This window comes from Lactuca virosa, chromosome 1, assembly GCF_052849685.1.
Source record: "Lactuca virosa cultivar CGN04683 chromosome 1, Lactuca_virosa_CGN04683_v6, whole genome shotgun sequence".
Taxonomy (NCBI): Eukaryota; Viridiplantae; Streptophyta; class Magnoliopsida; order Asterales; family Asteraceae; genus Lactuca; species Lactuca virosa.
The window spans coordinates 250,689,330-250,715,698 of record NC_136426.1 but is presented as its reverse complement, the minus strand read 5'-3'; the positions used below and the strand labels follow the sequence as shown (position 1 = coordinate 250,715,698).

Below are 26,369 nucleotides of genomic sequence, written 5' to 3'. Positions count from 1 at the left end.
GTTTGGACTAACCAATGCTCCTGCAGCATTCATGGATTTAATGAACAGGGTTTGTAATCCGTTCCTTGATAAATCTGTGATAGTGTTCATAGATGACATTCTGATTTACTCAAAAAGCCAAGAGGAGCATGGAAGACACTTGCGAGAAGTGTTAGAAGTCTTGAAGAAGGAGAAGCTGTATGCTAAGTTCTCCAAATGTGATTTTTAGATTCGAGAAGTCCAATTCTTGGGTCACGTGGTCAACCAAGAAGGTATAATGGTTGATCCAGCAAAGATTAAAGCTGTGATGAAGTGGGAACAACCGAAAAGTCCCACGGAGATCCGAAGCTTTTTGGGATTATCTAGATATTAACGAAGGTTTATCCAAGGATTTTCTTTGATCGCTACTCCATTAACAGCTTTGACTCACAAAGGAGCTACTTATGCTTGAAGTGATAAGCACAAAGAAGCATTCGAGTTGCTAAAGAAGAAGCTATGTGAAGCACCGATTCTTTCTCTACCCAATGGAGTTGAAGACTTCGCTGTCTATAGCAATGCGTCTGGGGTTGGGTTGGGTTGTGTTTTGACCCAAAGAGAAAAGGTGATAGCATATGCGTCTCGACAGCTGAAAGAGCATGAAAAGAACTACCCCACTCATGATTTGGAGTTGGCAGCGGTACTATTTGCTCTAAAGATATGGAGGAATTACCTCTATGGCTCGAAGTGCAAACATTTCACTGATCATAAGAGTCTCCAATAACTCTTTAATCAGAAAGAATTAAATATGAGGCAACGACGCTGGCTAGAGTTACTTAAAGATTACGACTGTGAGATACTTTACCACCCCGGTAAAGCAAATGTTGTTGCTGATGCTCTCAGTCGGAAGGTCAATCTTGAAAGAAAAAGGCCAAGAGCGTTGATAATAGAAGTTGTCTCGACAATTGTGGAGAGTATAAAGAAAGCTCAAGAAGAAGCTTTTGATAAAAATGACCGAAAGGAAGAACGTTTGGGCAAAACGTTAGTGTTCGGTATAAAAAGTCACGGACTGAAGGTATTCCAGGATCGAATTTGGGTGCCTAAGTCAGGAGGAATAAGAGATCTTCTGATGGAAGAAGCTCACAAAACCATGTACTCGATTCATCCCGGTAGCACTAAAATGTATAGGGACCTAAAACCCTAGTACTGGTGGCCGACGATGAAGCTCGATGTTGCAAAGTATGTGGCCAAGTGTGTGACATGTGCGAGAGTTAAGGAACAACATCATAAACCATATGCGAGTTTAGAACCTTTACCTATACCGATGGGTAAGTGGGAAGACATTGCCATGGATTTTGTCACTAAGCTGCCCAGAACAAAGAATGGTCACGACATGATTTGGGTGGTCGTTGATCGCTTCACTAAGAGTGCGCACTTCATAGCAACCAATGAGAAATGGTCTGTGGATAAGCTTGCGAATTCTTACGTGAAGGAAATTGTGAGGCTTCACGGTGTTCCGTTAACGATTGTATCGGATTGTGACAGTCGTTTCACCTCAAGGTTTTGGAAAAGTCTACAAGAGGAATTGGGTATGAAGTTGTGTTTGAGTACAACTTACCATCCACAGACTGATGGTCAGAGCGAACGAACGATACAAACGCTTGAAGATATGCTGAGAGCATGTACTCTGGAATTCCAAGGTAACCGGGATGAGCATTTACCTTTGGTAGAATTTTCCTACAATAATAGTTTCCACTCGAGCATTAAGATGGCAAGTTATCAAGCTTTGTACGGACAGAAGTGTTGTACGCCGTCTTGTTGGCTTGAGGCTGGGGGAAAGCAGTTTATGGGACCAGAGATAGTCCATCAAACTGCTGAAAAGTTGAAAATAATTAAGGATAGAATGTTAGCAGCTCAGGATCGTCAAAAGAGCTATGCTAACAACAAGCGAAGACCGATGACTTTTGAAGTTGGAGATTCGGTTTTGCTTAAAGTCTCACCGTGGAAGGGACTTATAAGGTTTGGAAAAAGGGGAAAGTTAAGTCCAAGGTTTATTGGACCATTTAAAGTTCTTCAGAGGATTGGGAACCAAGCTTACAAGCTCGAATTACCCGAAGAACTGAATGGAATTCATAACACTTTCCATGTGTGTTATTTGAGGAAGTTCACGGGAGAAGTTCCCGACATAATTCCAATTTCTGAGTTAAGAATTGATGAGAACAAAAGGTTAATTGAAGAACCAGAGGCAATCGTTGATCGAAAGACTAAGAAGTTGCGACGCAAGATGGTCGAATTAGTGCATGTCCGATGGAAACATACGAATGGGCCAAATATCAACCTGGGAAATGGAGAGTGACATGATGAGTCGCTATCCGTATTTTTTTGTTGATGTGTGATTCTGGGGACGGAATCATCCTAAGGTGGAGATAAATGTAACGCCCGTGTTTCTAGGCTAGGCATTAATGATGGTGTAACAGTCTAGGTTAACCTTTGTAACTCGTTTTGAAATAATAAAAATGTATTATTTGAGTATTATGTGTTTATTGCTTAATTGTGTGATTTAAATGAATTAAGGATAAAAATAAGCGATAAAGTAAAATATTACATAAGCCCGATATTTGTGCATGAAGTTGTAGTGGTCGTTACGAGGATTCCGAAATTATAAAGAATGCCGAAATCCGAGTTATAACGAAGAAGTTATGACCTGTCGAAGTTTCACGACAGATCCGGTACGACACTGTGTGACGTAAATAGTGAATTTACGATAAAGCGATATTTAGCCTTAGTGATCTAAACAAAAGTCGTAGAATACGTTAAACCGAGAGCGTGCATAAAAAGAACGTCTAAATCAGACTTCGTATGAGGAAGTTATGATTTTTCGAAGTTTCGACTTAGCGGTATGCAACCCAAAGTTCAAATATGAAATCGAGTGGTTTCTAGCCGAAACAATCTAAACGAGAATCGAAGATCTCGTCGATAGTAATGCAACGGTGAAAAGACAGACGAAAACGGACGTCAGATGAAGGAGTTGTGAATTCCTAACGGAGTTTTCCTGTCCCGTCCTACTAAAAATAATATAATAAAAGTTAAATTCAAAATTAGCCGACAGAGTCTAAACGAGAGTTGTAGAGCATAATCTCACCTATGCGTGGATATAAAGAACGTCGAAAACGGAGATCGTATGCGAAAGTATGAATTTCTGAAGTTCGGGGCACAAACTTCAACCCCTGTGTCAGAGCTCACGACGTGAGCATTAGTGGCTCACGACGTGAGCAGGTGATAGATATCTTCCAGGGAAAGTGGCCTGATGACGAACGCCATGACATCGAACTCACGACGTGAGCATTAGTGGGTCATGACGTGAGCAAAGGATTTCATCCTCCTATAAATAGAAAGCGAGGCCAGCCGTTTAGGGTTGCCAATTTCATTCCTCTCACCCCATATTACCTCGATTTACGTGCAAGTTATACGCCCAAAGCCCCGGTATCTTCCCGAGACCCAAAGCGAGTCCCGAAGCACCGAAGATCCCGAGAAGAAAAGAGTTTCGAGCCGAAGCTCTGCCCTCGAGAAGCCCGGTGTGTGAAGAGATCACAGTTTCACCGAAGAATACTGCTTTAAGAGCCGTAGTGCTGTCCGAGCATCGTCTTATCAAGTGAGTGCATAGTCTCTTTCATATACATGATTTTAATACAAGTATTGATGAATGTATTAGTTATATGATATGAGTAAGTGTGTAGTTGCCTTCTATAATACACATATATGAATTATACTCTATGAAATACGTGCTATGTGATTATATACTATTTGTTATGTGGTATGAGTATTGAATGAATATGTTATACAGGTTTTTAAGCTGTATATAAACAAGTATATTTTATCTACAAATATGTTGGGTAGAACATGGGTAGATAGTGATGTGTGATGAAATAAAAATGATGAGAGGCCTCGATGATGTTGTTGATCTAGTCATCTAGCAGAGTATGGATGACGACCACAGACTCTTTCTAGACTGTCCAGTGGAACGTTGGCAGGTTCATAACCTGTAGGTGTTGTGAACGATGTGTTCACCGGTGTACTCTATGCCCCTCATGGTTGCCTTTTGGACATCTATTGTAGAAGAAACCCATTTGCAGTAATGTCCATCCCGATGAAAAATCCTAGACTAGGTCCCTTGTGATAGTTGTTGTTTTAGGGACGTAAAGTGAGGATAACGGGAATGGGTAATCAGGTTATTATTGGTTGGTGAAATTAAATATAATTATTTATTGTGGGTTGAAAACCCTATATGCTCACCAGGCTCCCAAGCCTGACCCACTCAGTTTCTTTGTATTACAGGTAGTGATGCGAGAGCATAAGTTGGAGAACTTGTGAAGATGTTTTTGTTTATAGACCAATATTTGTATATAACTGTGTAAGGTCTATGTTTTATTGTTTATGCTTTTGTGTCTGTATCGGAACATGACATCCCGAGTTTTGATATATAATGAAAATACATTTCTTTAAGAAATGCTTTGATAAACCTTATTTTATCATGTATTGTTTTGGGGACAAATTCCGTAACTCTTTTAAATCAATGGATTTACTCTGAAATTATTTTAAAAGCATAAATGAAACCGGTCTTTTCTGGCCGTAAATTTGGGGATGTCACACCTGACTAAGCTCCTCCAGAATATCTAGCCCGTATACTACCTTGCCAACCCTGGCAATGATCCTGAACGATCCGATGTTTCGGGGAACCAGCTTCCCCCTCTTCCTGAAGCGAATCACACCCTTCCAGGGTGATACCTTCAGGAGTACGATGTAGCCGACCTGAAATTCCAACTCAGATCGGCGTCGGTCGACATAACTCTTCTGCCAACTCTGTGCGGTTTGCAACCACTTTCTGATCTGCTGAATCATCTCGGTAGTCTACAGAACTACCTCAGTCCAACCCATCACCCTGTGACCGACCTCGCCCCAACAATCCGAGGTGCGACATCTCCACCCATACAACAACTCAAATGGTGGGGAACCAATACTGGAATGAAATCTGTTGTTGTAGGAGAACTCTACAAGAGGTAGGTAAGAGTCCCAACTCCCATTGAAGTCAATCACACATGCTCTTAGCATATCCTCCATAGTCTGTATGGTCCTCTCACTCTGGTCGTCTGTCTTTGGATGATAGGTTGTACTGAAGTGCAACTGCGTGCCCAGTTCCTCGTGGAACTTCTGCTAGAAACGGGAGGTAAACCGAACATCGCGGTCTGAGACAATAGAGTCCGGCACCCCATGGCGAGCAACGATCTCGCGGATATACAATTCGGCCAGCTTCTCGGCCGATGAACTCTCCCGTATCGCCAAAAACTGGGCGCTCTTGGTCAATCGATCCACGATGACCCAAATAGCGTCGAATCCCTTCTCCGTCCTCGGAAGCATGGTAATACAATCCATTGAGATTTGTTCCCACTTCCAAATAGGAACCTATAGAGGTTGCAGCTTGCCACGCGGCCTATGGTGCTCGGCCTTGACCATCCTGCAGGTTAAGCACCTCTCCATGTACCAAGCGATTTCTCGCTTCATGCACGGCCACCAGTAACTCAGTCGCAAATCCCGGTACATCTTGGTGGCCCCCGGGTGAATAGAGAAGCGAGACTTATGAGCCTCCTCCAAAATAGTCTGTCTGACCCCACCAGACATCATAACCCAGACCCGACCGCATCAGGTCAATAATCCCTGGCTATCCTGCACAAACCGGGTGTTCTCACCCCTAATCCTCTCAAGTTTCCAATTCTCCTGACCCATACCCTCTGCCTAAGCTTCCCTGATCAAGCTCACAAGTGGAGAATCCACTGATATCCTCATACATGCCACTGGGGTAGAAGGTCCAGCTGACTTGTGGCTCAGAGCGTCCGCAACCACATTCGCTTTACATGGGTGGTAAAGGATCTCACAGTCGTAGTCCTTGACTACATCCAGCCACCTGTGCTGTCTCATGTTCAGGTTCAGCTGATCCATGATGTGTCTCAGGCTCTTGTGGTCCATGTATATGGTACAGCGGACCCCATAGAGGTAGTGTCTCCAAATCTTGAGAGCGAATACCACCGCTCCCAACTCCAGATCATGTGTAGGGTATCTCATCTCGTGCGGCTTCAACTGCCGTGATGCGTAGGATATCACCCATCCTCTCTGTATGAGGACCGCTCCCAGTCCCGTGATGGATGCATCACAGAAAGACACAAAATCCTCAACTCCCTCTGGAAGAGTCAAGACTGGAGCCTCGCATAGTCGTTGTCTGAGGATCTTAAACGCCCTCTACTGCTCAGGGCCCCACCGGAAATCCACCCCCTTCCTCGTCAGACGAGTGAGGGGTACTGCAATCTTGGAGAAATCTTGTATAAATCTCCGGTAGTACCCTGCCAATCCCAAGAAGCTCCTGATGTCTGAGGGAGATTGCGGAACCTCCCACTGCATAACCGCCTCGATTTTAGCCGGATCAACCAAAATCCCCTCCTGTTTAACGAGGTGTCTAAGGAACTGAACCTCTGTAACCAAAACTCGCACTTCGAGAACTTGGCATATAGCCCCTCTCGCCTCAAAACTCCCAATAGCTACCGAAGATGCTCCTCATGCTGCTCTTGGGTCTTGGAGTACACCAAGATATCGTCTATGAACACGATGACCGAGCGATTGAGCATCGGTCTGCAGACCCGATTCGTCTGGTCCATAAATACTGCTGGCAAGTTGGTGAGCCCAAACGGCATCACCACGAACTCGTAGTGTCGATAACGAGTCCGAAATGCGGTCTTCTCCACGTCCTCCTCCCTAACCCTGACATGATGGTACCCGGACCTCAGGTCTATCTTGGAGAACCAAGATGCTCCCTGCAACTGATCGAAAAGATCATCTATCCTCGGGAGTGGATAACGGTTCTTCAATGTCAACTTGTTCAACTCCCAGTAGTCAATACACATCCGGTGTGAACCATCCTTCTTCCTGATGAAGAGAATCGACGCTCCGCCTGGAGAACTGCTCGGACGAATGAACTGCTTACCCAACAGTTCCAATAAATGTGACGACAGCTCCTGCATCTCTGGTGGTGCCAACCGGTACGACGCCTTGGCGATAGGGGCCACACCTGGCACTAGGTCTATCCTACACTTGACCTGCCTCTCCGGAGGCACTCCAGGTAACTCCTCCGGAAACACGTCAACAAACTCTCTGACCACTGGAACCTCTGATACTGAACCCTGATCCCTGACCCGCGTATCCACCACATACGCTAGATAACCCGCACACCCGTGCTGAATGTACTGTCGAGACCTGGGAGTCGAACAAAACCCTGATCCCGATCTGGTGCTGTTAGGTCATATTTTGTTGGTTTGGGATAGGCATCCATCTGTATAGGTCTTGTTTATCTTTGTATAAGGTTTTTAGGGTGTTTACGGTTGGGTGAACCGTAAACAAGGTGTTTACGGTTCAGTTGGTGTTTGTGGCCGCAAGTCTGTTTGCGGATGTGAACTGTTTACGGTTCACTGTTCCCTATATATATGTGTCAGTCTTGTCAGAACAGTTAACAGGTGTATGTGTGTGTGCCATTGTACCTGACGTTTACGGTTGATTAGAAACATGTGCAATTTGGTTCATTCTTGCTTCTACTCCTTCTTATTCTCTTTGATTTTTTCTTGTTCGTGCGTTTGGTCACTAGTTGGTTCCAGATTTGGGGACTTGCAATTGGTATCAGAGCCATAGTAGTATCAAAACTGTTCAAGTTGCGTTTACGGTTGGAGTGTTATTCATTTTCGTGACTGTTCAAACTTCGTTACTGAGTTTCTACTGTTGATCAACATTTCAAAGCCAAACGTCCAAATAAAAGAAAAAGATTGCTAAGAGTTCATTTTTTATGAGTTCATTTTTTATGCAATAATATTTTTATATTTTAACAACAAAACATATGTTTATCAAAGCATCATCATGAATATGCACTTTCTAACCAATATAATGATCTGGAAGACACACAATTACCTTGAATGGGCTAGCTTTAGCTTCCTATTATTATGCACCTATAATTACGCTAACATTTCACTGAGTTGGTATAACATTAATAAAAAAAAGGAGACATGTATAATTAGTTACCTTTCCATAATCAGGGAGAGATAAATCCATGTAAAAAAAAGAATAATCCATCGTGTAATTGGCGTTGATGAGCTTCAGAAGAATTGGAGTCACTATTGAAATCTTCATCTATAATTCGAAACAACTTGTTTGTCATCTCATTTAACACCCATGAAGCCTCATCTATCAACATAGTAAGAAAATATTGAAGTCATTTTGTTGTTAGTCTGATCAAGGAATATGGAGGTATGTACCAAGGCACATAATTTTATAATACCCGAAAGTGAATGGTACCTCCTAACCACCAATCATGAAATTCAAAGAATTTCAAACCCAATACAAACAGCAAAATAGATTCACTGTAGCAATAAGACAAAGGAAAAGAAACTAACCATCGATAAAAAAAAAGGGAAAGAAACGAACCATCGATAGGAATCATCAAGTTTGAAAGGAAACATGAAGAAAAGTATTTCTTTTTGGGATTTAAAAATTACAAATTCATAAACACTAAGAATTCAGGTCCCCCAAATCGAATAATCTCATATGCTCGATTTATGGTGTTCCCAATGACCTAATTGCAGAACCAAGATTCAAAACCTTGAATTGTAGGAAATGAAATTGATATCTTGAATTATAGGTTAAGTCGTTGCTATACGCTGACATACTCTCCAAAATATAGAAGACAGAGGAAATAAGGGTAAATGAAAATCATCATTACCTAAAAAAGAAACGAACCATCAATTGTTACTGTGGTGCGGTGACCATAAGCAGGTTCGGTATGTATAGTTGATTCATGTTGCCTCCCTATCGAAATTGAAGTGGTTGGCGGAGGCGGCTGCAACCACCATTAAAGGCGTTTGTCTGGTGCGACAGAGGGGAGAACAGTTGCTACGTTGTCAGAGGGGGTGGTAATCAATGTGAAAACAGAAGTGAATAAAAACTGCAAAAAATGTTGAAATGCCTCTGGGTATTTTTCCGGTACCAGAATATAGACCTGGACCCTTCCCCATCTGTGTTCATGTTCGAGAAGTTGTTGAGAGAGAGAGAGAGAGAGAGAGAGAGAGAGAGATAGATAGATAGATAGAGAAAGAAAGAAAGAAAGAAAGAGTGAAAGAGAGATGATCGCTTTTGTAGATTTCAATAACGACTCAGCCGATTAAATTGAATCCGAGGGGAGTTGTGAAAAGTAGACTGTTGATCTGGTTCTGTTACTGATGTTCCACAGCTGTTTCCCAGGCTTGCCCTAAACGCCGCATGGTTGGGATGGCAGTGCCTAACAGACGTCGGTGGGAGAGCCTTTGATCTCATTATGATTTCTGATTTCGGAAGGACCTATCAGTGGGTATGGAAGAAAGTCCCTCTGGTCATATGGCGATGGAAGGTGTATTGAGGTGGTCATTTGTTGTCCATGTGTAATTGGAAGCAATGGAGGCGGGATGTTACATCTCAAAAATTCAGATAAAAGTTTCATTTTTAAATTCATAGCAATCATACAATAATCATATCAAAACAGTCGAAAGTATATCATAATACAATAACATCAGAGTACAAAATCCCAAAATCACATGATGCAGAAAACATAGGTGGATGCAGTGCGATTAGGACGAGCCCTTCTCTTTCGAGCTGGAAGTACCTGAAACATATACTGAAATCTGTAAGCACAAAGCTTAGTGAGTTCCTCCAAAATACCCCATACCATACATATATAACAATCAAAAACATGTTGGGTCTATTTCATCCCCTTCGGTATTTTTCAATCGGTACTGGGTCTATTTCACCCCCTTCGGTATCTTTCAACTGGTATTGGGTCTATTTCACCCCCTTTGGTGTCTTACAACCGGTATTGGGTCTACTTCACCCCTATAGCTAAAACATATAATCATAACAATTAGACTCACAGAGGCACGAAGCATATACATGCATAACAGATAATTGTTACGAAGACAATCATCATCATACAAGCATAATCTAGTGGTCCGACATTGGTACCTTCAACCCACAGATACAGTGAAGGAAACTCACCTTAGACCGAAGATATCAAATCACACTCGAGCTGCTGACTCGCGAAATCCTCTCAGTAAATCACAAGTGTAAAACCCTAATTAGAAATTAGGTCAATAATCCAACCTGATAGTCCAAACCCTAAAAAGGCTGCTTAATCCTTGCCTTATTGGGCCAAACTCACCAAGGCCCAAATATAATTAGCCCCAAAGCCTAGAAGATAGTCCATATCCAAAATGGGCCCAAGATCAGGAAGGCCCACTACCAAAAAGCACGCGGCCCAACAAAGGCCCAAATCCCCAAGTCCATGATGACCCGAGGCTAAAAACCCAAAATCCCCTCTAGTCAGTACGCTCAGTGTACCATCAGTACGCCTGGCGTACTCAAAACCCTCGCATCGACAGGACCTCAGGCGCGTATGCACAGTATACGTCTAGGTACGCACAGCGTACGCTGCACCTTGCCAATTCCTCATTTTAAGATCTTAATCAGTTAAGACCGAACATTCAATTTTAGATCCAAGCTTATTGAAACGTATTAAGCCATAAAGTTGCAAACTTTATGATGTTGCATATCTTAATGGGACTCAAACCATGGATTTAGCCTTCTATCTCCCTTAAGATGCCACCAACCCACGCATGGTTGAGTTCTAACCTCAAACAACAAAAGGGACGTCTCATAACGACAAGAGTTGCAATTACTCATAAGAGTTCATATGTGGGACCAAATTATGCTAAGTTCTTCCCCAAACTTAGATATAGACTTAAAATGAACACGTTTCAGACTTTATACCTCTAATGAGCTAGAAATGATGAACAACCTTTGGATCTACAAGCTCCTTCTTGTCCAATGCTTCTCCCCAAGCCTTTTTCTTCTTCAAGATCACAAAAGAACACCCAAAAACTCTTAGTAAGCTCAAGAATACTCTCAAGATGGCTAGGGTTTCGAGATTAGCTCAAAAAGGCAATGGAGGCTGATAATGTGAGGGGTTTGAAGGCTTAATGGGCTTAAATAGGGTGCAAACCCTAAAAATTAGGGTTTGCACCTGACTTGCATACGCCCTACGTACGAGGGGACACCCCGCCTCTTGCAACCAATAGAGTACACCCGACGTACCACATGTACGCCCCGCGTACCTGAGCCCCAAACGTCCAAACAAAAGAAAAAGATTGCTAAGATTTTTACCTGGTGATTCGTACGTTACATGGGAGCAGTCAGTAAAACGTAGCAACTAAGTCATACCTACCTTTTGCCATTTGACTAATAGGTTAAGGGACCAAAATGCCAAAACAAAAAAGTAATATGGTCAATATATCAAATTTGAAAAATTATGTGGCCACACTTTGAAAGTCCAAAAATTTACTGTTGCTAAGAGTTAGATGAATATATATATATATATATATATATATATATATATATATATATATATATATATATTATTTTTTGGCACAATAGGGTTTTTTTTTTCTATGTTCATATTGCTTTTTCTATTTTGTATTCGATATCTTCATCGTACCACATCACTTTTGTACGATTCCATTTTTTTAGGAATTAATTATTCTTAGGAAAGCCAAAATATGGTTTCTTTTTTCCATGTTCACATTACCTTTCAATTTTATATTCCATATTCGATATCTTCATCGTACCATATCACTCTTGTATGATTCCATTTTTCATTCTTTTATCACTTGAGTTCGTTGAACAACTCGTACTTTTATAAATTAATTATTGTTAAGAAAGCCAAAACATGCTGAACTTACTTTTCTATTTTATATTCAATATATATTCATTATATTGTCAATATGAAGCCTTTTAGGTTAAAATTCTTGGGTTCAAATCCAAACCTAACCAATTACCTAACTTGATAAATTTAATTTGTAACCACTAAATACTAACAAGTCGTTAAAAAAACGATATAATTATAAAATTCTTCAGATTACCTTTCCATTTTATATTAGATATTAATTACAAAATGAATATATGCATTTCGCTTATATAATTATTTGTTATTCTCATTATTTATTTGAGCATATTTTATTTGACCTTATAATACATATTTATATTTTACCTTATAATAATGATATATCAATTCTTATATTTATAACAAATAATTTGTCAAGTAGGACCGTTTCTAGCATATTTAAATCTTTAGGAATAAATAAAAAATAAACGGCCCTCAAGTTATCAAAATGTATAATTTAATTACAAACAATTAATATGAGAAAGTAAAAAATTGTGGATAGATTGTTAATAGAGTAAAAGAATTCGTTCATCCAATAAAAGAGAGTAATTTTGGATATTTTCAAATTTAGTATAGCTCAAAACTCGGCAGTAATTTGTTTTATTCATTTTTATGAAAAAATTTATTGTTAATCTTTAGTAGTAACTAATTATTTCAAATTGATGGTGTTTGATAGCAATTTTAAGGCATATAAGATGTTTCCTAAATGGTCTCTCAAAGCTAATGTACAGAGCTTCATTACTTTATCATCTGCCACTCATCCTAATAAGTGTTTCAAATGATAACATCCAGCTAGAATTTAAGATTTAAATATTTTATTAATGATTTGTTAAAACTAGAATTTACAAAAATGGCACTCCCCCAACAAAGTCTAGAAGTTTTACCTTAATATCAAATGCAAAACTAGAATGACTCCTATTGAATGTTTAAATATAATTTAACTTATAGTTTGCAATATAACCCAACTTTCACGTAACAATAACATGCAAGTCATAGACTATTTTAACGGTAAAAATAATAAATTGATGAAATTCTGTCAAGTATATGGATTTTACTTAGACCAAAAACATAGATTTAAACAACAAAAAACAAACTGACACCATATATAGACTCTTCATTCAATTATAATTAGGAATTTGCTAGGTAAATTCTTCAAATATGTTAGAAAATTTTCAAACATCAATTCACCAAAAGACCTTACGAAACTCAATGCTTTACCGGTATTTAAATTTTGGAATTTTTATGAAAACAAAACACATAAAACTAAAATTTGGGAAATAAATTGACACTTGGCGAAATTTTAGACAATTATTAAAATAATAATAATATATATATATATATATATATATATATATATATATATATATATATATATAGAGAGAGAGAGAGAGAGAGAGAGAGAGAACTAAGTTCAAATGTGGATTGACATCTATTGTGCGGACGTGTGGACAATGCTATTTTGTGAGAATGACAAAGAAAATATGTTGATTGATAATATGAATACGTTCAATCTTACATAACTATTGTCATTATCAGACATTCTTATTAATTAAATCGTCTATAAGGTTATTATATACTTTTTATTATTATTCTCATTCTGCAAAATATTGTCAGAATGTTTATTGAGTCGTATTCTGTCAGAATGAAAATGAGTGAAAAACGATGTGTGAGAACAAAAATGAATAAGAATTAGTGATAATGCATGAAAATGACGATATTTTTGTAAGGTTAAACGTATTCGCATTACTAAACAACTTATTCTCTTAGTAATTCTCATAGAATAGCACTGTTCACACGTCCGCACAATAATTTTCCATCCACATTATAACCTAGCCTTATATATATATATATATATATATATATATATATATATATATATATATATATATATATATATATATATATATATATATCCCCTAATCTAATAAATAAGAGCAATTTTGCCAAGTGACATTCAATTAGCCCCTCCCAATCGATTTATCCCCCTCAAAATACCAAAGTGAATTTCCCCAATTACCCTTCTGCTTCAGCTTTAATAATTATGCATTAAGCGTTTGAAGTTTGAATTGATATAGCAAATCATCTCTGATCGGTTCTGAATTTGATAGTAAGAAATCAGGAATTCCATAGCAAGAAATCAGTCATATCTAAACTTAATCACCAATTCTTGAAGGTAGATTCTCTCTAAAACCCTAATCATCTATTCTCTCCATCAATGGTTCGTTGCAAGAAACGGCGTTCGAAACGCTACATCCAGGTAATTAACCTTTGATTTTGGATTTGAACTAAGCTATAATCGATTTGGGTGTAATTTCTTTTTTGTAATTGGTTTTGGAGTCGTGATTGAGTTTTTTCGATCGATATTCTGTTTGTGTTCCCAAACGGAGACCTTTTTTTGAGTTTTTTTTCATACACGAAATTACCACATATTTGTTTGCGTTCCTAAACGCCGTCGAGGAGATCCGAATATCGATCGAACGAACAATGCAGTCAGCCGAGCAATTGGTACTCGATCTCAGTAGTCCTGATCTTCGCGAAAACGCTCTTCTCGAACTCTCCAAGGTATGTTTACTTTGTGCACTTTCGTTGTGATGGATAACGTGATAATTTTATTCGTTTTTTAGGATTTAGTTAGATGAGGAAGTGTAAGATTATGTTAGAACGTGAAAGCGTAATTGAATTTGTGACTTTTGAGGCGTATGACTGTGAATTTTATCACTTGCGTTTTTCAATTTGGGAAAGTAGTGACATGACATCATTATGAATAATGTAAAAAATTGGATTTCCTTTCTTACTTCACTTCTGAACAGAACTTGGTTGTTCCCACCCATAAAACAATACGAGATAAAAGATGGCAAAATTTTAGTTTTGTCATCTATTACTAGATCATATGCTAAGAACTTGCAAAATGTTGTTGTCATGGCTTTTAATAATGCTTACAGTTTAATTTTGAACCATATGCATGCAACTCTAGCGAAAGTATTCTTGAATGAAATACTTAATATGATGTAAATTGTTAGTTGGGTACTGATACTATTATTGGTGATCTGGATGTTGAGGTATCTAATTCTAATCAAGTAACATATTTTAGATTTTTATTTCTTTCTGTTTACTTAATCTGATTGTAGCAAGAAATGATTTATTACTTATTTTATTATGGCAGTGTGTATTACACTATATGAAAGTATAGAGTATGGCAACTTTCATCTTAGTATGGAAGCATGTTGCCAATAAAAAGTTAATATTCAATCAATCTTTATTTAATTAGTGAAAAATCTTTTTAAGTGTTATAAAATATGACATTGCTGATTCACTGCAATGCAAATTTCTTTTCTTTCTGAAGTAACCTCCCTTAAACCATTAATTAGGTGCTGCTCTTTCTTTCCATTAAGTGTTGTATGGATTAATGGAGGGAGTTTACGATATGTTTTTCTATCCATGTGCTGTCTGGATGAAACATTCATTTTATTTATTTATTTATTTTTATTTTTTGAGAAAATGACGACACACCTGGTATAGTGGAGGAAAGAATGTGTAAATGTAAATTTGTAAAAACTTAATCGGAATGCCCATTTCCTTAACTTTATCTATTAAGTTGTTATTTATATATTTAGAACTCATATATACCCCAACATCTTAGCCATGATCAGATGAATGTTGTGAAAAGTTTCAGGATATATTTCAGATCTAAAGTATTGTTGATGGAGTAACCCTTTCCCTTTGAATTGTAATCTATTATTCTTATGCCTTCCGGGGCTATGAAGCATTATCTTTGTGAACAACAAATAATGTAATGCTTTATATTTCAATTATAATCGGGTTGCGTCAATATTACACTTCCATATAGTATTGGCTGATTATTATGTCAATAATAAGAGTTTTTCTTTGTAATGAATAATGGAAAGTTGATGATTGAATTTGTGATATATGCATTGAAATTTGTTTATTAGCCATTAAAGAGGAAGGGGGATGCAACTAATGAGTAGAGCTAGAGCCCCACTCTTGGAAACACTTAAGCTACTACCACTTCTCTACAAACACCCGTTTCTGGGAAAGCATCAAAACCACAAAAAATTCCTAGAATTGGAAAGTGCAATATGTCGGGATCCAATGCTGGCGAGTTTCACAAAAAAAAAACTTTATTTCGATTCAAATTAAATATTGTGATCAGTTTTTGTTGCTAACTGAAGTTGTGATGTGAATAATTTAATTATGCAGATTCTCCATCAGGACATAATCTTACCCTCGTTGGCCCATGTCGATATGATAGCTCTTTAGTTAACTCATAAATAATTGCACTAACCTTTTCCTCTATCTCTTTCTCTAAATACATTTTGTCAGTTTGCCCAAATGACATACTGATATTGATAGGGAAAATTTACAAATTTCATGTTTCACCAGAAAAGGTCCCTTGGAACAAGATGAGGCCCTGTTTGTGCAAAATACGTAGATGCCCATAAACATAACAGCCCTAGAAAGTTTGTCCGGTCTTTGTTTATATCTATTTGAAGATTTAGCATGATTTGTAAAATTTGGTCTTTTAACTAAGAAGTTCATCAACCTTATCAAGCATGCAGAAGATGGTATTGTTGATCTAAATAAAGCAGCATAAACACTAGATGTATTCTATTCTATTCATTATATTTTTTAAACATCACGACACATGAACTTTCTGTTTCTGTATTGCTACAGGTACAAAAGAGTCGCATCTACGATATAACAAATGTGCTAGAAGGAATTGATCTCATAGAGAAAAAGCTAAAGAACAGGATTCAATGGAAGTATGGAATGTTTCTTGAATTTAATGATTTTTTTATTATTACAACTATTGCTACATTCTAACAAAGTGATTGGTAAACTAGGTAATGAAGTTTGCTACTAACTCCTCTTTTGCTTAAAGTAATGAGATTTCTGGACTAATTAGGTATGCTAATGGCGATTCCAACATTTTCTTTTGTTGGGGGCACTTTTGATTTTTTTAAAAAACATAAAGGTAATTTTTGATTTTTTCCAAAAATTTAAAGGGCCTTATATGTAAAACAAAGTACAATATATTTGTTTATGCAAATACAAATAAAAACACCTACTACCCTCAAAACAGAAAATTAAGAAAATTAAGAAATTATATTTAGATAATAAGAAAATTACCATATAACAATATCATTATCATTATTTATTGTGTTTTTTACTCTAATTAAATTTATATTGTATTGTATAAAATCATAATTTTATCAAACGTCTATACATACAAAACATAGATCGGTATTCACAACAATGTATATATTAATTTTAACTAATTATATAAAATCATAATTGTATCAAATGTCTATACATACAAAACATAGATCGGTATTCACAACAATGTATATATATTAATTTTAACTAATTATTATAAACTTATTGACAAAACTTCTATTTTTGTAAATTAATAATTTTTATAAATTTTTTATTTTTTATTATCATTTTAAATTATCAATAGTGTTTTTCTTTTTTACCCGTGGTTTCCACGAGCTTTAACCTAATATATAGACAAAATTACAAAAATGGTCCCTATGGTTTGCTAAAAGTCACAAAGTTAGTCCCTGTTAATTTTTTTTGATGCAAATGGTCATTGTGGTTTGCAAAACTTGCAAAGTAGGCCCTTTTTACTAACACCGTTAGTAGAACGCCGTTAGAGATTAAATCTGTAAGGGTATTTTCGTCTTTTTAAGTATAAAGAGACTGAATTCGTGACATTTGATAAACCATAGGGACCATTTTTGAAATTTCTTTGAAAAATATAATTAAATTGCCAGGGGAGGGATCGAACTCGTGATCTCCACCCTTCTGTTTTACCCAACCACTTAACCACTTGAGCTAAAGGCTCACTTGGTTTTTACCTTCTAAAACTCATTTATATTATAATAAATCGGTAAAACATAAACAATAAATAAAGTTAAAAAAAAACATTTTTTTACATAATTTTTTTTAATAAAACAAAATGTATTTTAGCGTATTATAAAAAAATACATTTAGAAAAAGTATTTATTTTTCTGTATTTATTTTACATAAAAGTATTCTTTTAATAAAACATTTTTTTACATATTTATTTTTATGTATTTATTTTACATAAAATGTTTTTTTTATGTCTTTAAAAAATACGTTTTCGTATAAAATGTTATTACGTTTAATGAAAGGCAAAATCGGCTGAATTGGTTTTTTTTGGCCCAATCGGTTTTCTAAAAACCGTTTTTCGATTAAAAAAACTTAACAACAATTTTGTTATATGTATTTAAACAATTAATATTTTTTTATGTCACAGGTAGTTTTTTTGTAAAAAAATTATGTAAAATAAATACATACATAAAAATAATGTAAAAAATTATGTAAAAAAATGCTTTTTGTAATTTTTTTGTTGTTTATGTTTTATTAAAAAAAACATTTTATGTAAAATAAATACATAAAAATAAATACTTTTTCTAAACGTATTTTTTTAAAATACGCTAAAATACATTTTGTTTTATTAAAAACAATTATGTAAAAAAATGTTTTTTTAATTTATTTATTGTTTATGTTTTATCGATTTATTATTATATAAATGAGTTTTAGAAGGTAAAAACCAAGTGAGCCTTCAGCTTAAGTGGTTAAGTGGTTGGGTAAAATAGAAGGATGGATGTCACGAGTTCGATCCCTCCCCCTAGCGATTTAATTAACTTTTTCAAAGAAATTTCAAAAATGGTCCCATTGGTTTATCAAATGTCACGAATTTAGTCCTTTTATACTTGAAAAGACGAAAATACCCTTACAGATTCAGTCCCTAACGGCGTTTTACTAACGGTGTTAGTAAAAAGAGCCAACTTTGCAAGTTTTGCAAACCACAAGGACCATTTGCATCAAAAAAAATTAATAGGGACTGACTTTGTGACTTTTGGCAAACCACAAGGACATTTTTGTAATTTTGTCTAATATATATATATATATATATATATATATATTTTGAAGAAGGACAATCCTTAGAACAGTAAAGTTCCTAAGGTTTTAGAAACTTGTCTTTTGTTGCTGACGATTTTTAAAGTTGCTAAGGTTTTAGCGAAACTTGTCCTTTGTTGCTGCCGATTTTTGTGTGGGGCATTTTATGCCATTTTGTCAATTCTTTATTGTTTATATGTGTTCTCCTCTGGCTTTGTTGCTGCCGATTTTTGTGTGGGGCATTATGCCATTTTGTCAATTCTTTATGGACATGCGTTGACACGTGTTCATCACAGTTTTCTTCACCGTTTTTTCGCCCAATCAGCTTTGGATTGTTGTTATTCTATTCCATGTTTATGTTACCGACATTCCTTTTGTATCTCTGTTGATATCTGTCTTTGTCTTCGATTTCTTCCTTTCCGTTTCCTCTTCTAATCTCAGGTAAAATCCTTCGACTGTCATTTTTTTTGTGTTTGGGTTCTTCAGATATTTTTGTTTGGTTTCTTTTCGTATGTCTGGTCGTGGTAAGCAGGGGTATGCTGATGTTGGCTCCTCTTCTGTTGGGGCTGATGTAGGTTCCTCTTCCGTTGTCGCCGTTGCCTCTGTCGTTGGTCGTAGTCGGAGATCTCAACGAATGCGGTCTGCTAGTGTTCTTCGGGAGTATCTTGACTGTGGAGACTGTGACTGCGTTTGTGAATTTTGTGATACCAGGTGGTTTGGAGCCGAAATGGTTTTGGAGTCGTCCTTAGTTGAAAGTCACCGCCACCATAGTCCATACTCCAACTAATCGCCCATACTTGCTTTGTATATGCGTTCTCTTCTTCTTCTTCTCGATTCACCGTATTAGAGGGTTAAGATACGTGGTATTTTGGCGTTTCTTCCTGACTCCTATGATTGTTCACATGTTTCCAGATTTCCCAGCTTTTTCGCTGCTTTACTAGTGATAATCGGTTCCTCAATTTTTGCGTCTTCTCTGGTTCCATCGTCTCCTTTGTTTTGCATTCCTCAAATTACCGTCTTCTGCTTTCGCTAACGACAGATTGAGGATGACACCAGAACAAAGCAGGCTTCGATTTACAGATTAGTCGCCTCTTCCTCTTTATGAAAATTAGGGCTTTCATCAAGAAAGTCGACGACTCAATCTTTAGGGGTCCTAATTAGGTATTTTGTTTTCCCAAAATTATCCCCTTTCTTGCAATCGTTTCACCCTGCCTAAATACTAACCAGGTTTGCAAGTGCATATATAATCAGATTTGTGTCGACATATCTTCATCCTGTTGCTAGCTTCCTCGTAACTTCTAAGTTCTAACTAAGGTATTCGTTATATTTTTCGTTTTGTTTTTCTGAATAACATATATGCTCCAATATTTCGATTTTGGGGTTCATAGCAGGATAATGGATAGAAATTTGAAGATTAATTCCTAGAATAAGCAAAAACGACCCAAATGTAAAATAGCTTTTAGTCTTTGTTTTTCCCAAAGGTAGAATAGCTTTTCATTTTTGTTTTTTGGATTTGTGTCACTTCAAATCTATCTTAAATTTTTAATATGATTGTTCACAGGGAATATGCTCATTGATTCAATATTAGGTTTAGGTTTGAAACTATAGAAAAACTGATTCAATGTTGGATTTATGTTTATTCAACACTCTATATATGATTATCTGAATCAATGACTATCCAACAATTTTTTTACATTAAAGTAGAATAGAAGGTCGACAAGTAGGCAAAATGGTAATATGCATGTAAAAGAATTCATATAAACATTAATTTGTTACCTTAATATACTGAGATGAATTGTAAATTACTCCAAGTTTTCTATGTGTGGAGAAAGTTGTCCACTCACTGTGCGTATGCGTAAGATCTGCTCCTCAAATTCTTCTCAATTGAATGCATTTGGTTTTGATTTTGTAAACTGTTCTTTCTCCTCCCTATCAATATTTGGAATATGTGTTGGTTTTTACAGCATTTGTGAGCTTAAATAGTGTTTATTTCCTAAGTTGTCTTTGGTGGAAGCAGAAGCTTGGTTTATAGATTGGTGTTTCACTTGTCATGTTCTTTCCTATATACAGGAAGGCCAAGAAGCTGAGATCAAGAAATTAAAGAAAATTTTGACATTTAAAACTTCCCCATTGCCAAATTTTTACAGAAATTCCCATTCGAAAGTAGAACTAAAGAAGGTAATTTACTATATTTCCTTTGACTAACTTTTTCACTTATTTTCCTATTAACTTTGTGTTTTAGACATCTATGTGAATGAACAAGAGACAAAATGACAATGCTTATTCTTCAAGAGACCCTTTATAACGTAAATTACTATGATACCCTTGGCAGAGAATTGCATATCAAATTACTATTTTGTCCTTTTACAGATGTCAAATGCGTGTCGAAAATGTCCACCGTTTATCTATACGCAATAGTTGTATATTTGTGTTATATTTATATGATATTTGATGCTGATTCTTTTATATACTTTAATTTAGGAAGGATTGAATGGTAGATAAACATAAGCTTTGGCATGAAGAAGACAACCATGAAGCTTTGGCATAAGCTTTGTTGAAATGGGTCACGAGAAATGGCAGTTGGTTTCGCAGAAATCACATGCTATTGCTAATTTCAGATTGTACAGTGTTTCTGGCTATTTGATTTCTCTTATTCTCTACGTTCTATATTTGTATATACATTTTTTGTATGTGATGGAGTTTTTGAGTAGTTTTGAATATCATTATAATTTGGGCAGGGCAGCAGGAAGACTAAATTGGTGGAGATTCATGCCACACCTCCTAGATTTCATGTTCTATTTAACTTCCTCTATAACAGATAAGAGTAGTTGCTCCTTTTTGATGATTTTCGATTACTAAAATTCTAATAGCTTATACCATTTTAGGTTCATTTTTTAAAATAAGTTTTAGAATTCAAGTTTGTAATTTATTGTTGGATTAGGTGTCTTTAAACCTGAATTGATAGTAGCAATGTCCTTTTGGGTTGCCTTTAAACCTGGCAATGGAATAGGATGACTGTTAGAGAGAGAAGAATGATTTATTAATTTATTACTTGGTTGATAAATTAATTTGAAATCAAAATAAATGATTTAATTAATGTATTATGTGAATACCAGTGTTGTAAAAATCCCGATTAGGTCTCGATTAATCTCCGATTAATCATTAGGCGCTACTTGATCGATTAGAGAGCGCCTAGCGATTAATCCATGCATACAAAATGATTGAAACAGTAGAACCTGATGAAATTTTAACACTTTGAAGATGTTATATCTCAATAGAAACTATTTGAAGTATGATTAGTGTTGTATTTATTATATGAACCTATTTTGTTATGATATTAGTGGTATTTATGAACTTTTATATGATAGTCATATTTAATTTTTTTAAATCTAACAAATTAGCAATTAATGGTCCCCGATTAATCCCCCGATTAATCTCCGCCTAGCCGATTAATCCCTTGACCCTAGTCCACCGACTAGTTAACGTCGAACGATTTTTACAACCTTGGTGAATACTATATTAATTAGTAATCATATAGTTTAATTAATATTTAACCAGAAATTAACTTGGAGTTAATTTTGGGATTAAATGAATTAATTGAAACTGTAGGGACTAAAGGTGACAATGTTCAATATTTGAGAACAAAATCTAGAGGCTCCTAGGGTTTCCTTAGGCTCTAAGGGTGCCTTGGAAGCCTTAGGGAGGAAGTTAATGAGGAAGTTAATGGATTAGAGTTATCTAAGATACACCTGCCTTATCCTAAACCTTCCTTATCACCTATACAAAACCCTATAGGGTTGGATTTTGTCCCATGCACTCCAAGAATAGAGCCGAATTTTCCACTTCCCTTCTCTCTCTCTCCATATTAATCCTTGGTTTCTAGGTTTGTTTGTGAGCTATTAGAGGCGCGACACTTGTGGCGCTTGCTACCAAAGGTCTTTCAAGCAAGGTTTTTTAGATTGTTATTACAATATAACAATTAAGGTATGTATTTTAATCCCTATTGTGTGAATTTGATTATAATACATAGAACCTAGGGTTTCTTCTTTTGTGTTCAAGTTGCATGTTCAATTAGAAATAACCTAGATCCAATTCAATTAGGGTTGCATGCACACATATGATTGTATGTTTTGCTTAAAACCCATCAGTGGTATCAGAGCCTAGGAATTGTTTTCTATTGTATTTGATGCAATTGGTTGAACTTGACAAAATTAGGGTTTATGGCAACTAAACCCTTGGCCTTGCAATTTTCGCCAATTAGGGTTTTAAAACCCTAGTTTTTCGATTTTATGGTTAGGGTTTTAACCCTTTCCTTTGGCCTCCAATTTCGAAAATTAAGGCCTTTCCAACCCTTAGAATTTTCGAAAATAAGGCAAGGGATGAAACCCTTGCATTCCTCCCCAAGTCTAGTGATTTTCGAATATTTGGGATAAGGATAGGGTTCATATGTTTAGAAATTATCTTGTTAATTGTTTAACTAAGATAATTTTTATCCCTCCCACTTTCGAAAATTAGGGGATTGAGATTAGGTTAAATTATCTTGATTAATTTAATGGATAATCCTCAATTGATTTAATTAATAGATAATTATTAAATCAATTATTTTATTTTAATTTTTAAATTTAAATTAAATAGTTTAATTTTCGAAATTTAAAATTAATATTAAAACCCTAATATTTTTGAATAGTTTGAAAACACACCATCATGGATTTTGTTAATAAATTAATTAAGTGTTTAATTAAAAGACAATTCATAAATCCATAGATAGGTTTAAATCTAGTTAAATTATAAGCTTAATTTATTAAAGGATTAAATCTTAGTATTTTAAAAGTCTAAAATACACCCTATACTATATAAGATTAAAAGTTTAATTATATATATATGTATAAGAAAATGTCAGTCTTACCGTTTAAGGAAGCGGTCTGTAAAATGACCGCCATTCGGTATCCACTCTTACCCACCGCACTCTTGACTAGTGGATGGTCGTTAGCCGAACGGGTATGATAGGACACTAAATCCTCATTAAAAGTATAATGAATTATAAAGTAACTAAACCTTTTATAATTCCTAGTCTTAGTTACTTTAGGAAAATCTTAGGAAAATCTGAATTTGATGCTAACCCATGAAATTGCACATTGCACCTTATTGGTCGTTAGTGGAACATGTGTGGTTTACCGGCACACTAATATGAGACTAATGAAGGATGGCAATGAGTTTCTCGTAAATTATCGTTGATCAATGGAGCGTGTGTGGTTAACCGGCACATTGATTAGGTGATAAATACATCGAGAGTACCAAGCAAATTTGCATGGTTATCCACACCTTGTTTGTGATCCTCGGTATCCCAATCACAAACTTGAAGGGCATAATCGAGATTAAACATGCCATTGAAGAGGTTAATTAATCTCAATAGATCTAGGAGTTTCATTTAAAAAACTAATTCGTTTAAAATTTCGTTTTCGTGGTGGAATTGGTAAATCGTCATTTACCTACCGATAAATAATTTACAATTGGATTACGACATCCCTCTTCCGAATTGTGGACTATTGTGTTGGGTCCTACCCTTAATATTTCATTTGGGTGTTATATTAAGGATTAAATCAACTAACTTGAATTTCTCCTTTGTAGATGTCTAGTTCTAAAAACTATGATCTTCCTTATCCTTTTGGAAAAAGCTTTCCTCATGAAGATGATATTCCACGTGACGATAGAGGTGAAAGATCAATCCCTTCTTTGTGCTTTGGTGAAATTTCTCTTCCTCCACCTCTTCCAATAATTCTCCCTGACCCACATGTTCGTCGACTTGTAAAGTTCAAGGTCACTCAAGCCCTATTAGCAAGCAAACATCAAGATCGAAAGTGTGTATGTGCTTACGTCTTGGAGATGAACTCGCACGTTGACAGACTGGGAATGTTGGGTGTCGTTTTCTTGAGGAAGCTGGTTGTTGACTTGGTTCTTCAATCACTTCCTAAGTCATATAGTGTTTTCATAAAAGACTATTATATGACAGACCACGACCTGACCCTTATTGATCTGACATATTTGCTAATTGTTGCTGAATCAACAATGATTTGGCGCACTGGTAAAGAAAATTTGAATGTAAGATCTACCTCCCAAACTTCCATGGACATCAATGGCGACATTGGAAGTCCAGAAAAGTTTTCTCTTCCCAATGGAAAGGGATCAGCCAAGGTCAAACCGTTTGACTGGATGGTAAAGAGAAAGGCCGAGTCTGAGATAATCCCATGCACCATTCCGAAAGAGTCTGTTTGTTTTTATTGCCAAGAGAAGGGGCATTGGATGCAAAGCTGCCGTATCTACCTAAGGATCGCAAGGATGGTAAAGTCAAAATGTATGACTCTACTTCAGGTAAGCCCACTATCTAACTCTATGAAGTTTCTATTTATAGATTCTTAATACATGATGTGATAAGATTGCATTTTGATGTTTTGTAGGATCGAAGAAAAGAAAGGAAGCTTAAAGGAAGAGTGAGTTGAGTCTGGTCGTGAAGAGATGGATTTCGATCGCATGGTTCGATGATCAGATTTTTTGAGCTGCTGCTTAGGAGTTATGATAGATTGCTTAGAAATATTTAGTAACATAGTTTTCATATAAATTTGCATTGTAAGGACAAATTTTCCGCATTTTTATAAATAAAGAAAATGTTCATTTTGTTTTATTTTATGATATCCTTGTAATGGCATTAGTGAAAATTGGTGTTTATATATATTATTAGCAATGTTGGAAATTAATTTGATTCTTGGTTATATCGTTTGTGGTAGTGTCATAATTTACTAACTGAGGAAGGAGTCTCATCACCCAAGTTTCAATTGGACAGAAACTTGGAATCATGCGACTTGTATTATGTGATGTATGAGAATCTTAATATTTGGGAAATTAAGACCAAATTCCTTGTTCACATATGTATGTGAGTCAAGTGAAAGACTAAAGGATCTAGTACACATAGATGTGGACTAGTCAGATCCACCACAAAGGTTGATAAAGTCTATTCGTCATGATTTACTGTAGGTTCAGTAAATATGATTATGCTTACAAGTTTAAGTATAATTCTAATACATTAGAAAAGTTTCAATGTATAGCAGAACGAATAAGAAGAATCAATTAGGCAGAAAGATAAAAGTTTCTCCAATCCGGAAGGAAAGGAGAGTACTCTAGTATCGTGTTTTATGATCATCTTAATGATTATGTAACCAGATCCCAATTGATCCTCTAAGGACACCTTAGTGCATTTGTATGGCTAATAAGAGGAATCGAGAATTGTTGAAATGGTTAAATGAAGAAGATGAGTCATACTTCATTCCAAAACCGAGTCTTAGAGTTATACTCCAAGATTGTGCCTTAAGTGACATATCTTAAGTAGGTTTATAACGCCTCATGAAATGTGGGGTAGAAAAATGTTTTCTCACTCTTGCACATTTGAAATTGCTAGTTGTGATGTCTTAGATAAGACAAAGACCAACTAAGACCAATTATATGAAGTGCGTTCTTGATAAGAATCCGCACTAACTCTTGAATATTTGTTTGTCAAGGAATGTTGCTTGACAGAGAATCTTATATGTCAAGAGGTCAATGGGAGTCTTAAGTTGTCTTGAATAGTCTCAAGAACTAATCA

General features: G+C 36.0%; 2 long non-coding RNA genes across 5 annotated transcripts; both read left to right on the top strand.

Moving 5' to 3' along the window:
* Nucleotides 1–18,992: 18,992 nt before the first annotated feature.
* Nucleotides 18,993–21,947, top strand: LOC145166025 (uncharacterized). Of its 4 annotated transcripts, none has more exons than XR_013740330.1 (4): nucleotides 18,993–19,177; nucleotides 19,312–20,050; nucleotides 20,807–20,914; nucleotides 21,218–21,446. It is a non-coding gene; the product is annotated as an uncharacterized LOC145166025 (long non-coding RNA). The 4 variants fall into 4 exon arrangements; XR_013740329.1 differs by having other exon boundaries at nucleotides 19,003–19,897; nucleotides 19,988–20,050; XR_013740331.1 differs by adding an exon at nucleotides 21,475–21,947 and having other exon boundaries at nucleotides 19,018–20,050; nucleotides 21,218–21,357.
* Nucleotides 21,948–23,635: 1,688 nt separating this feature from the next.
* On the top strand, nucleotides 23,636–25,360 carry LOC145109080 (uncharacterized). Its single transcript, XR_013708749.1, has 3 exons — nucleotides 23,636–24,449; nucleotides 24,548–25,105; nucleotides 25,192–25,360. It is a non-coding gene; the product is annotated as an uncharacterized LOC145109080 (long non-coding RNA).
* Nucleotides 25,361–26,369: the final 1,009 nt, after the last annotated feature.